Raw genomic sequence first — 11,976 nt, forward strand, 5'->3', positions numbered from 1 at the left:
GAATAAAAAGAAATTCTCAAAAGAAATCACAAGAAAAAAATGAAATAGGGACTTGCCCACCTCAATCGGGCAAGATCGCGACACGCAAATCCCAAATCGAAAAGACGAATTCAGGTTCGCTCACCTCCAGCGAGCGGGGCGTCCACCCTCAGCGGACAGGGCTCGCCCACCCTCAGCGGGCGGAGTCTGCGTCACTAACCGCGCAGGTCCTCAGTTTTCAAAAAATGAGATCTTCAAAACACAAACAGGCTCGCCATCTTCAGCCGGTGGGGTCTACGTCACAAACCGCGTAGGTCCTTATTTTTAAATTTCAAAAACAGATTCGTCCACTTCTATCGGACGGGGTGTCCACCCTTAGCAGACAGGCTCACCATCTTCAGCCGGCGGGGTCTACGTCACAAACCACGTAGGTCCTTATTTTCAAAAAAAGCAAACAAACTTCAAAACAGACTCGTCCACTTCTATCGGACGGGGCGTCCACCCTTAGCGGACAGGCTCGCCATCTTTAGCCGGCGGGGTCTACGTCACAAACCGCGTAGGTCCTTATTTTCAAATTTCAAAAACAGATTCGTCCACTTCTATCGGAAGGGGTGTCCACCCTTAGCGGACAGGCTCACCATCTTTAGCCGGCGGGGTCTGCGCCATTAAACCGCGCAGGTCCTTAGTCGCTGCAGCGATAACTTTTGCTGGATTTTCCTTCGTTTTACGTCCTATAAAAACAAGGGTGCTGGATTTTCCTTCGTTTTACGTCCTATAAAAACAAGGGTGCTGGATTTTCCTTCGTTTTACGTCCTATAAAAACAAGGGTGCTGGATTTTCCTTCGTTTTACGTTCCATAAAAACAAGGGGGGTTTTCTCGTTTAGCTAGCCCTGAAAATGAGAATTTTTTTTTAAAAAAACATTTTTACCTCGTGGTTAGGCTTGGCCAGGCCCAATTACACTTTACAGCTTTGATTTCGAAAAACATCTGTAGCTACTCCCAATGACAAAGTGAGGGAGTTTCTACGCACCTTTAGATCCTTCCAATGACAAGGTGAGGAAGTTTCTATACTATCAGTTCACAAATCCCAATGACACGTGAGGGATATGTCGACACTTCAAGTGATGACCCTTAAGTCAAATGTTATCACTCGAGGGCTCGTGAGACCCTCGCAAAACAGGTCACATACACCATGGCTTGTGTGACGCACTCCGTCTAATACTTTGACCATCGTCTTACTCCAAGACTTAGTCAAAGTGGGGGCTAACTGTAGACACCTACTTTTGTCCCCATTCCCGAAAGGGAAAGGTTCGATGATGAAAGCGTAAATCTCCACTTGACAACGCATCTCCTATAAAATAAACGAATCTCAATTCCCCTTTTCATTTCACCCGAAACCTGCTATTTATGGAAACCTGCTAAAAATAGTAACTGCCGTAAAGGGTAGTTGCTAAAAGTAGTAAGAATAAAAGATAGAAACCTGTCAGAATTAGGTGTTGCACTCCAACATAAGTCCTAAAAGAGATAGAAATTGTAAAAGGAATTATATTCCTATCGCAGTTCGATAAAAGAGTTAACGTATTAATTAAACTCATAATGAACCTAGAGTTCGTAAAGGGCCCAGACGCATTCCATCGTAAATTGATACGCACCAAATAACTCGGATTAAGTCTCTTAATGAACTCCGTACTCTAGAGTCCAATCTGACAAAGAATTCTGCCAGACCCTATTTTCAACGCCCAGCCCTGGGCGCCAAAAATTCCAGCGCCCAGAGCTGGGCGTCGAAAATACCTGAGACGAATTCTTTTCCTAATCCGTTTCGTATTCAAATTCCTGAAAAACTATCTTTCTACGCCACTTTTTCCTATAAATAGACCCCTAAGTTCGACGTGAAAAGAACACAACAACACATAATTATATTATGAGTATTGACTCCAACCCTTAGCCTAAGCCTCTCGCTGCGAAATTGTTCACGCGTTCTGTCGCAATCGATCCATAAATCGAACAGAACGTATCCTGTCCCATAATTGAGATTCGTTAAATAAAAAGGAGAAATAGCAAAGTCAAAGTGGTTAGTTTTCAGAGAACCGTGACGCACCTCTCAAGGGTGCGTCGTAATGTGTCTCTTTTCGATGATTTAACTGCTTTCCTCGCCCTTTTTATGAACTGTTAAACTAACCTAATCTGATTGTTCTATCACGCCTAACAAATATAATATTTTTGGGAAATCGGATTATCATGCTAGGTCCCTTAATGCTATTTAAATCAGATAATCACGATCGATCTAGTATTATATGTTGCATATTGCTAAAATCAACTCAGATTAGTTTAATAGTTAACGCATGTCCCTTCAATTATTTATGCTGAGCTAGTAAGGATATCCTGCCTCTGGAGTTATCGACGAGCGAAGTACTCCTCTCGGTAGTTACAGTCCCCCGAACCCTCAATCTCTACCTTGCGGGTGTATATTGAGAGATCCCCACACCAGGGATCACAAGGGAACCTACGGCCGTCGTGGTCAAACATAATTGCACTCCCTTTATGTCACGATAACCGGGTTTTGTCAGTTTTTCTCATTGTCGTTAAAAACTGAATGGCGACTCCTATATTACTAGTCAATTGGGTGTAAACTCACAGGAAATCCAATTACACTTGATTGAATAAAAAGAATCGTCACACCCACGAGGGACGAGGTCACGCATTAGCCTCGTGCTTTTTCGACCCCCTCACACAGGCAAAATCGAAGTCACATAAACAAAAGTATACGCAAACAGAAAACGAGAACCAGCCAGGGACGCATTTTCAACGCCCCTGGCTGGGCGCCAAAATTTCTCACGCCCACTGCTGGGCGCTGAAGTTGTTGCCTGGCCTTTTGGTCAGGCACAGCAGCCTCGGTGCCCGCGAATGAAAAAAATATACGTAGCAAAAAAAAAAACTTTTCGAAAAAAATTTGCTGCAAGGGCGTATAAAAAGGCACTCGATTCTAAAAGCGACTTGTAAAAAAATAAAATAACTCTTTGTGTCGTTGTTAGGCCTCCTATGACGACAATGCCCGACACCAAAACCGAGCATGCTAATTAAACGACCTTGAATGTCACATGGGCAAAGTATTCAAAAAATAATGTTCAAATGGAGTCTTCAAGGAAAAATAATGTTCAATAAATCCGAGTCTAGACTAGGTTATGCCGAAGTACAATCTAAATCCTAAGTCTTAGTTGTCTTATCCATAGAATCGGTCCTAATAATTGGTGTCGTTCTGCAAGTTAAAAGGTTAAACCATATTGAGTCTCCTCTCCTAACATTTAAATCAATAAGCACCCATATGTAATTGTCATCCCTTGCTAAGAATCAACGGCCTCAATACTCTCTCTCGCCAATAAAAAGAATATATTATAGTATTTGCAAAATGGAAACAGTCACATTCTGAAAATCATTTCTCCATAGTCGCACAACCCCCAAAGAGAACCTAAGGTGTCAATACCATTAGCAAAAATTAATGGCCTCAAGGCTTATGATCACATTGGGTCACGACTATCATAGTCCTCTCGAGCCACTCGCTCCTTGAAATACTACTAAGTACGGACTAAAAGATTTTCCATGAATGCAACCTGACCAACCATGAAAATACCCAAATCGGCATACCATAAGGCTACCATTGGGGTAAAGCAATACACACCAGACGAGGCTCACTCAGTCTCGCCTCATGACTCAAAGACCACAACCATCTACCTTTTAGCCCAAATAAATAAAAAAATTGATTGAAGGATTTATGTTGGGGAGAAATCCCAAGCAAAAAGAAAAAATAGAAAGAGAAAAGGGAAGCGAAAAGAGCAAGCCATGAAATACTTAAAAAGAAAGAGAAAAGGGAAGCGAAAAGAGCAAGCCATGAAATACCTAGCCCGTACCTCCCAATGTGCGAAATTTACACAAGTAAAGCAAAGGAAAAGAATTGAGTCAACCAAATCATGCCACAAAAACTACATAAGATTCTACGATGTCTACCCTTTCCAATCCTCATGCTCTTAGACGCCTTCGCTCTGGGGTCCCTGCTCAGCTCATTTAACCCATCCATGTTCTCATCGCCATAACCCAAGAAACCATTAACTCGACTCTTTCTCTTGAACTTGTTGTCAACTGCAAACCACGTATGGTCATTGACACGTGCGTCATGCCCATTATTTCCAAAGCCCAAACCATCTCTTACACCACCATTAGCATAATGACCATATAACTTGTTTGGATACATCCTGTTGATATACCCTTGAGCCGTCCCCATGCTACTCATTGGCTGTAACACCCTAATAATTCCTTGCTTTTATAAAACCATTTTCCAACATAAAATAAAGGAATTACTAAAGCATTACCGCCACCGTGATAACGGCTAAGGCTATTACCAGAATTACGCAGCGGAATTTAATGTCAACTAACTTTTAAAAACATAATAAATTTAATGTTGAGGCCTCCTACAATTTGGAACCATAATGGCCCAAAACCCGAAGTATAAGTAATTCAAATATTTCAAACATAATTAAAATAAAGTTAAACAAAATAGTTTCGAGGAACGAAAACATGCAACTCTCTCAATCATCCCAAGCCACATGATTTCGATCGTACTTGATCTACCAACCTGCTATATTAATCTACTCCCCAACAATGCAAGTGCAAATGATGGATCATCATAGGGTCATTAAGGCGAAGGCCATGACCGGAAACACACAAGGCACGTAGTCAGCAAAAGCTGAGTACTTACAAGCATAGAGTAATGAAACTAATCATGCATCACTCACTAAATACTAATCAACATGCAAAAGCCATATAATAACAATTCAAACAATCATGAGATACAAGACTCGACTCTTGACTCGACTCTTGACTCACAATTTAATTAGAATAAGCTTCGAACGGGCCAAAAGAATAATCCACAAAGGGAAAAAAGGTGATGGGAGCCAACCAAACACCAAATATAATAATAATAAAATCGGGCCATACCGAGTGTCGAGCCATACTGACGGAATTCCTGCGCATAATATAAATGAAACAACGTCTTGTATCATTAGTAGGAGTACGAGCTTTCCGGCAAGACTCCCCCCATTGTTCATACTCAAGGTATATACGTTCCAAGAGTTTTGAAGCTTGTTCCGGTTGCACTTTACGTTTATTAATATTTTAATAAGGCGAACTCAAGACTCGACAACATGCATACATACAATTAATAACGACAACCAAAACAATCTTATTTTAATGCTTTAAGACTTGTGATCAACCAAGCAAGACACTTGTGATATTACTACCATGTTCCTCCTCACCAAAGTGAGACTCCACATCATGCATATTAACATGAGGGTTGTGCCCTTGCACGACAAATCCTAATTCATTTCATACATAATATTCCCAACTGAAACCTACATGTGCGGTGGCTTACGTGAGCTAACCGTTCACATGTGGTAAAATAAATAGTACAACGAGGTACAAATAAATGGCTCAAAGTATGCTAGACATCCCGTACAATAGCATACAATTAATTAATCCATCCCTTGCATGTGAATTTAACCATACATGCATAAATATTGAACTACATGATTGACAATGAAATCCATACTCATAATAATCTCAACATGCTTGTTCAACAATTAATTCAATAAATCCAACATCACAAAACACATGCTCGTTCACCAAAATAAACATGATTTCACATAATGTAATTCACACCATCAACAATCATGTAATGTCATTGACAAAAAGGTGTGGTCGCCCTAGACTTGTACGTACCTTGAATACCTAAGTGTAGGGGCCACTTTGCAATAACGAGCACTCAACTAGAAATCACCTCCTATCATCAAAATAAAGAAACTTAAATTATTTCCATGTTCATTAAATTTCCAGCAACTTTATAAAATTTAAAACTCCCTTTAGACTTTAGAATTCAATCGTTTTTCAATAATAAAGTCGTCTCAATTTGTAAAATCAATCCCTAGTACAAAAACCTACTTTTTTCCGCCTTTAAAATCAATAAAAATCAACACTTTAAACCTTTATTCAAATCTGAAAATATAATTGATTATCATAATTAACATCATCACCTAATTACGCTAATCAATTGACTCATTAGGTCTAGGTTAAAACCCTAACTTGAAGATCCCAATAACACTAGTTTAATATAATAAAAATCCATGATTTATTAAATAAACAAATCTAAAAATTCATCCTTTAATAATTAAAACAAACCTAATGAATCACAACACACAAATCCTCAAACCACGGTATTCATAACCGGTTCCCATCATTTTAATTTCTCAAAACAATATTAATATAATAATTTAAAATACGGAATTTAAATAGAATAGGTAAGGAAGAAGAGAATTATACCAATCCGGCCTATAGCACGGAACAATCACGAATTAGGGTGATTGGGCGAAAAATTGAACAAGAACGAACACGAACAACACACACACACACACACGCACCAACCGTGTGTGGGTGTGCGCACAGCGACGAGGGACGAGGCACAGGCGCGCGCTGCGCGAGGGAGAGGCAGCAGGGGCGCGCTGATGTGCGCGAGGAGGGAGCAAGGGGCGCACTGCATACGCGAGGGAGAGAGAGAGCAGGGGGCGCGCTGGTGCGCGAGGAAGAGGGGGCAAGGGGTGCGCTGGTGCGCGAGCAAGAGAGAGCAAGGGGCGCGCTGGGCGCGAGGAGAGGGAGAGGGGCGTGCGAGTGTGCGGGGCGTGAGGCCGAGGCACGAGCAGTGTGCGGGGCGTGAGGCCGAGCGCACGAAGGGCACGAGCACAGGTGTGCGTGCGTGCGGACGAGAGGAGAGAGAGAGAGGAGTGAGGTGCAAGAAATCAAAAAGGGGCTTTATGAAATTTTAGGGGTTTATTTAATGATGGGGAGTCCTATTTATAGGCTCCCTAATCCCTTGATGGGCTAGGCTTAGGATATTTAAGTTGGGCTTAGGAATTAAATGAATTGGGCTAGCTTAGGACTTGAATTAAATACTTTTGATTGGGCTCGTTTAATAAAACGAATTGGACCTTTTTATTAAAAACCCGAAGCTTTTAAAAATCATTTGCAACTCATTTAATTTCCCGACTCAAGAATTAAATTCGTTTCGTAATTAATTAAAATAATAAATATTCTAATTAATTAAAATACATTAAATACATTTAAATATTATTTAAATGCTAATAAATCGTAAAATGCTTTATAAATATAATAAAATATATTTATAAATATTATAAAAATACGAGGTATTACAGTCTACCCTCCTTAAAAGAAGTTTCGTCCCGAAACTTGGGTTCGGAAATCCAAAAAATTCAACTCAACTTGAGACTTTCTGAGACTTTTCAATACGTTCATTTACAAAAGTTTTAAGTTGCTGTACTCTTTACATGATTAAACAGGACAATAATAAGTGCAAATTCAATAGAAAGCACTACATTAAGTATAAAATAGGGGAAAACAAGGTAAAAAGCGTGAAATTCTACCGCACTCTACCCCCCTTAAAAGACACGAGTTACGACCCCGTAACTCAACTAACCTCGGGAAAAAGCTCGGGATATTTCTTTCTCATTTCGTCCTCCGCTTCCCAAGTGGCTTCCTCAGATTCTTGATTAGACCACAACACTTTGACAATTTTCACATCTTTAGTACGCGTACTACGCACTTTGCTATCAAGGATTTTGACAGGTCTTTCCTCAAAGGTTAGACTTTGGTCTAATTCTATGGTCTCCGGTTGCAACACATGCGATTTATCCGGGATATATTTCCTTAACTGAGATATGTGGAACACATTATGCACTCTATGCAAGTCCATAGGCAAGGCTAGTCTATAGCTACCTTTTCGATTCTTTCTAAGATCTCATATGGGCCTATGTACTTAGGGCTTAACTTCCCTTTCTTCCCAAATCTCATGACACCTTTCATTGGTGACACTTTGAGCAACACTTTATCACCTATGTTGAACTCTTCATCCCTACGTTTCAAGTCTGCATAACTCTTTTGGCGATCCTGCGCCGCTTGAATCTTTGATTGGATGGTTCGGATTTGGTTCATGGTGTCCTCTATCATTTGAGGTCCCAACACTACGGTTTCACTAATATCGTTCCAACAAAGTGGACTTCTACACTTTCGTCCATACAAAGCCTCAAATGGTGCCATTCCAATGCTAGCATGATAGTTGTTGTTATAGGAAAACTCAATCAAATCTAGGCTATCTTCCCAACTTCCTTGGAAATCAATAACGCATGCCCGAAGCATGTCCTCCAGGGTTTGGATAGTCCTTTCAGTTTGGCCATCCGTGGCTGGGTGGAAGGCTGTACTCATTTTCAATGTCGTACCAAAGCTCTTCTGCACACTTTTCCAGAAATTCGAAAGAAACCTTGAATCTCTATCTGATACGATATCCTTAGGAACTCCATGTAACCTCACAACATTCTTAATGTAGGCTTTAGCAAGTTGTTCCATTTTCCAGGTTTCCTTCATTGGTATAAACACTGCTGACTTGGTCAACCTATCTACCATGACCCAAATTGTATCATTCCCAGTCTTTGACTTAGGTAAACAAGTGACAAAGTCCATAGAAATACAGTCCCATTTCCAGCTTGGAATCTCTAAAGGTTGGACCTTCCCTTGAGGTCTCCTATGCTCAATTTTAACCTTCTGACAGTCAAACATCTAGCCACAAATTCAGCCACTTCGTTCTTCATCCTTGGCCACCAATAGACCTTTTTCAAGTCCTTATACAACTTGTCACCCCCTGGGTGCACAGAATATGGCGTATTATGCCCTTCTTTCATCAACCTCTCTTTCAGTTCTCCACACTTTTGAGGCACGCACCACCTGCCTTTGTCCCTCAAGCTTCCATCATCATGGATTCGGAAATCTACCTCCTTACCTTGCGAAATCTTTTCCTTGATTCGCTCCAACTTCACATCACCAGCTTGATTCTCTCTAATCTCATCAAATATTGACGGTTGGATGGTTAAAGCATTCATTATTCCCACAAGGCTTTCACCACCTACTATTTCAAGGTTCAAACGCTGCATGTCCTTACACAGCTCGTTAGCAACTACTAATGCCTTGACACTATGACTTGATTTCCTACTCAAGGCATCCGCAACTACAATGGCTTTTCCCTCATGGTACTGGATATCCAAATCATAGTCCTTAATTAACTCCAACCACCTTCGTTGGCGCATATTCAAATCCTTCTGTGTGAAGATGTACTTCAAACTCTTGTGGTCTGTAAATATCCTACACTTCACACCATACAGGTAGTGTCTCCATATCTTCAAAGCAAATACTATAGCCGCTAGCTCTAAATCATGGGTAGGGTAATTGGATTCATATGGCTTCAATTGCCTTGATGCATACGCAATAACTTTCCCGTTTTGCATCAATACACACCCCAAACCATTCTTAGAGGCATCACTATACACATCGTATGCACCACTCTCATCTGGTAAGGTTAACACTGGCGCGGTTGTCAATCGCGTCTTTAAGGCTTGGAATGCTTCCTCACACTGGTCACTCCATTCAAACTTGGTTTCCTTCTTCATCAAGGTAGTCATGGGCTTGGCTATCCTAGAGAAGTCTTGAACAAATCGTCTATAGTAGCCAGCTAATCCCAGAAAACTACGAATGTCAGTCACACTCTTGGGTGTAGGCCATTCACTAACAGCTTTAATCTTAGCAGGGTCAACTGCCACTCCTTCTTTAGATATAAAGTGTCCCAAAAATGCAACTCTTTCCAACCAAAACTCACACTTTGAGAATTTGGCATATAACTGGTTATCTCTCAAGGTACTCAACACCGATCTCAAGTGTTCCGCATGATCTTCTTCACTCTTCGAATACACTAGGATGTCATCTATGAAAACCACTACGAACTTATCCAAATAGGCATGGAATACACGGTTCATTAAGTCCATAAATATTGCAGGGGCATTGGTTAACCCAAAAGGCATAACAGTAAACTCATAATGTCCGTATCTAGTCCCGAATGCGGTCTTTGGTATGTCATGGTCAGTGATTCTCAATTGATGATAACCCGAACGCAAATCGATCTTTGAAAAGATTCCTGCTCCTTTTAGTTGGCCAAATAGGTCTTCTATCCTAGGTAATGGATATTTGTTCTTGATTGTGACCTTATTGAGCTCCCTGTAGTCTATACAGAGCCTCATACTTCCATCCTTTTTCTTCACAAACAACACTGGTGCTCCCCAAGGCGATGCACTTGGCCTAATATAGCCTTTCTCCAATAGATCCTCTAGTTGGCCTTTTAACTCATTCATTTCTGCTGGAACCATTCTATAAGGTGCTTTTGAAATAGGGGCGGTTCCAGGCACTAAATCTATGGTAAAGTCAATAGGTCGATTGGGAGGCATCCCCGGGATCTCTTCTGGAAATACATCAAGGAATTCATTGACTACTGCAATATCCTCAGGCTGATCCTTGATCACATGCTCTATGTTCCTTACATTACATAAGAAAGATGGGTTCCCTTTACTGACTAGCTTCACGAGTTCCATTGCCGTGATGATTCCTATGTTCTTAGGCTTACCAAAACGACGATATGACACTACTTTGCCTAGGCTAGACCTCAAGTGAACCTTCTGCTTCTCACAATCTATTTTGGCTTTGAACTTGGCCAACCAATCCATTCCTAGAATTACATCTAGCTCTCCTAACTCGAATTCGATTAGGTTAGATAAGAATACGGTCTTGGCTATGGTCATAGGCACATCTCTATGGATTTTGGTACACCTCACTATACTACCAGTAGGTATGACTATAGGTACTTCAATCGATTCAGGCTCTTTCAACCCTAATTTCCCCAAAGCATCTACTGATATAAAAGAATAAGTCGCACCAGAATCAAATAGAACTTTAACTGAAACGGAATTAATAGAAAAAGTACCCGCTATGACGTCAGAGGAAGTTTCCGCTTCTTGCCTAGATATCACATTTAACTTTCCTTGGGCAACTCCTTTGTTATAGCCACCTCCATTGGTGTTCCCATTGTTGTTTCGATTCCCATTCTGCTGTTGGTTCCCTCCAGGCTTTCCATGGTTCTGGTGATTGCCATTGCTATTGTCATTGTTACCACCTTGGTGGTTCCTTTGATTTCCACCTCCATTTCCCCCATTCCGGTTCTGATTATTCCGGTTATTGCCTTGGTGGTTACCTTGGTTAGGCTTTCCATTCTTAGAATATCACTCATACTCCCTATGGCCTAACTTCTGACAGAATCTACAAGTCACCAAGTTCCCATCACAATCCTTTCCAGGGTGATTCATGTTACAGCGCCTACATTCGTAGGTCCGTACTCCATTCCTTCCAGACTGATTTCCAACACCTTGGTTGTTGCGATTACCACCATTGTTAGCCCTAAACTGGAAATTCCCATTTCCTTTGTGCTTCTTAAAATTCCCCTGATTCTGATGGTTATTTCCTTGATTCGAGCTTCCACCATCCTTTCTCTTTTCAGCACTACCATTCTTCCTTTGCTGTAGCCCATATAGGTGAGCAGCTTTTCCGTACAGGGTGTCTAATGAGGTAAAGATCTCTCCAGACAACAACAGCTGTAAGTCTATGGTCAAACCATTCTCAAATCTTTGAGCCCTGAGCTCTTCCGTTGCCACCACTTCAGGTGCAAACCTAGACAGCTCTATAAACTTAGAATAGTATTCCGTCACAGACAGACCTCCCATTTTGAGTTCAATGAACTCTTGCGCCTTTTGCTTCTTCAGGTAGGGTGGGTAAAACTTGTTCCTTAGTGCAGTTTTGAATGCTTCCCATCCAAAGTTAGGTGTGTCTCTAAGGGTATTTTCACATCGTTGCCACCACAGATCAGCTTCACCTCTCAGTTAGTACACAGCACTATTCACCCTAAGGTTTTCGGGGCAATTCACAGCTACAATGAGTTTATCAAACTCTCTCAACCAGTTCTCCAACACACTTGGTTCAATCTCTCCGCTATAGAGTCGAGGCTTGCTTTG

The sequence above is a fragment of the Spinacia oleracea genome, chromosome 3 (assembly GCF_020520425.1).
Source record: "Spinacia oleracea cultivar Varoflay chromosome 3, BTI_SOV_V1, whole genome shotgun sequence".
Taxonomy (NCBI): domain Eukaryota; kingdom Viridiplantae; phylum Streptophyta; class Magnoliopsida; order Caryophyllales; family Amaranthaceae; genus Spinacia; species Spinacia oleracea.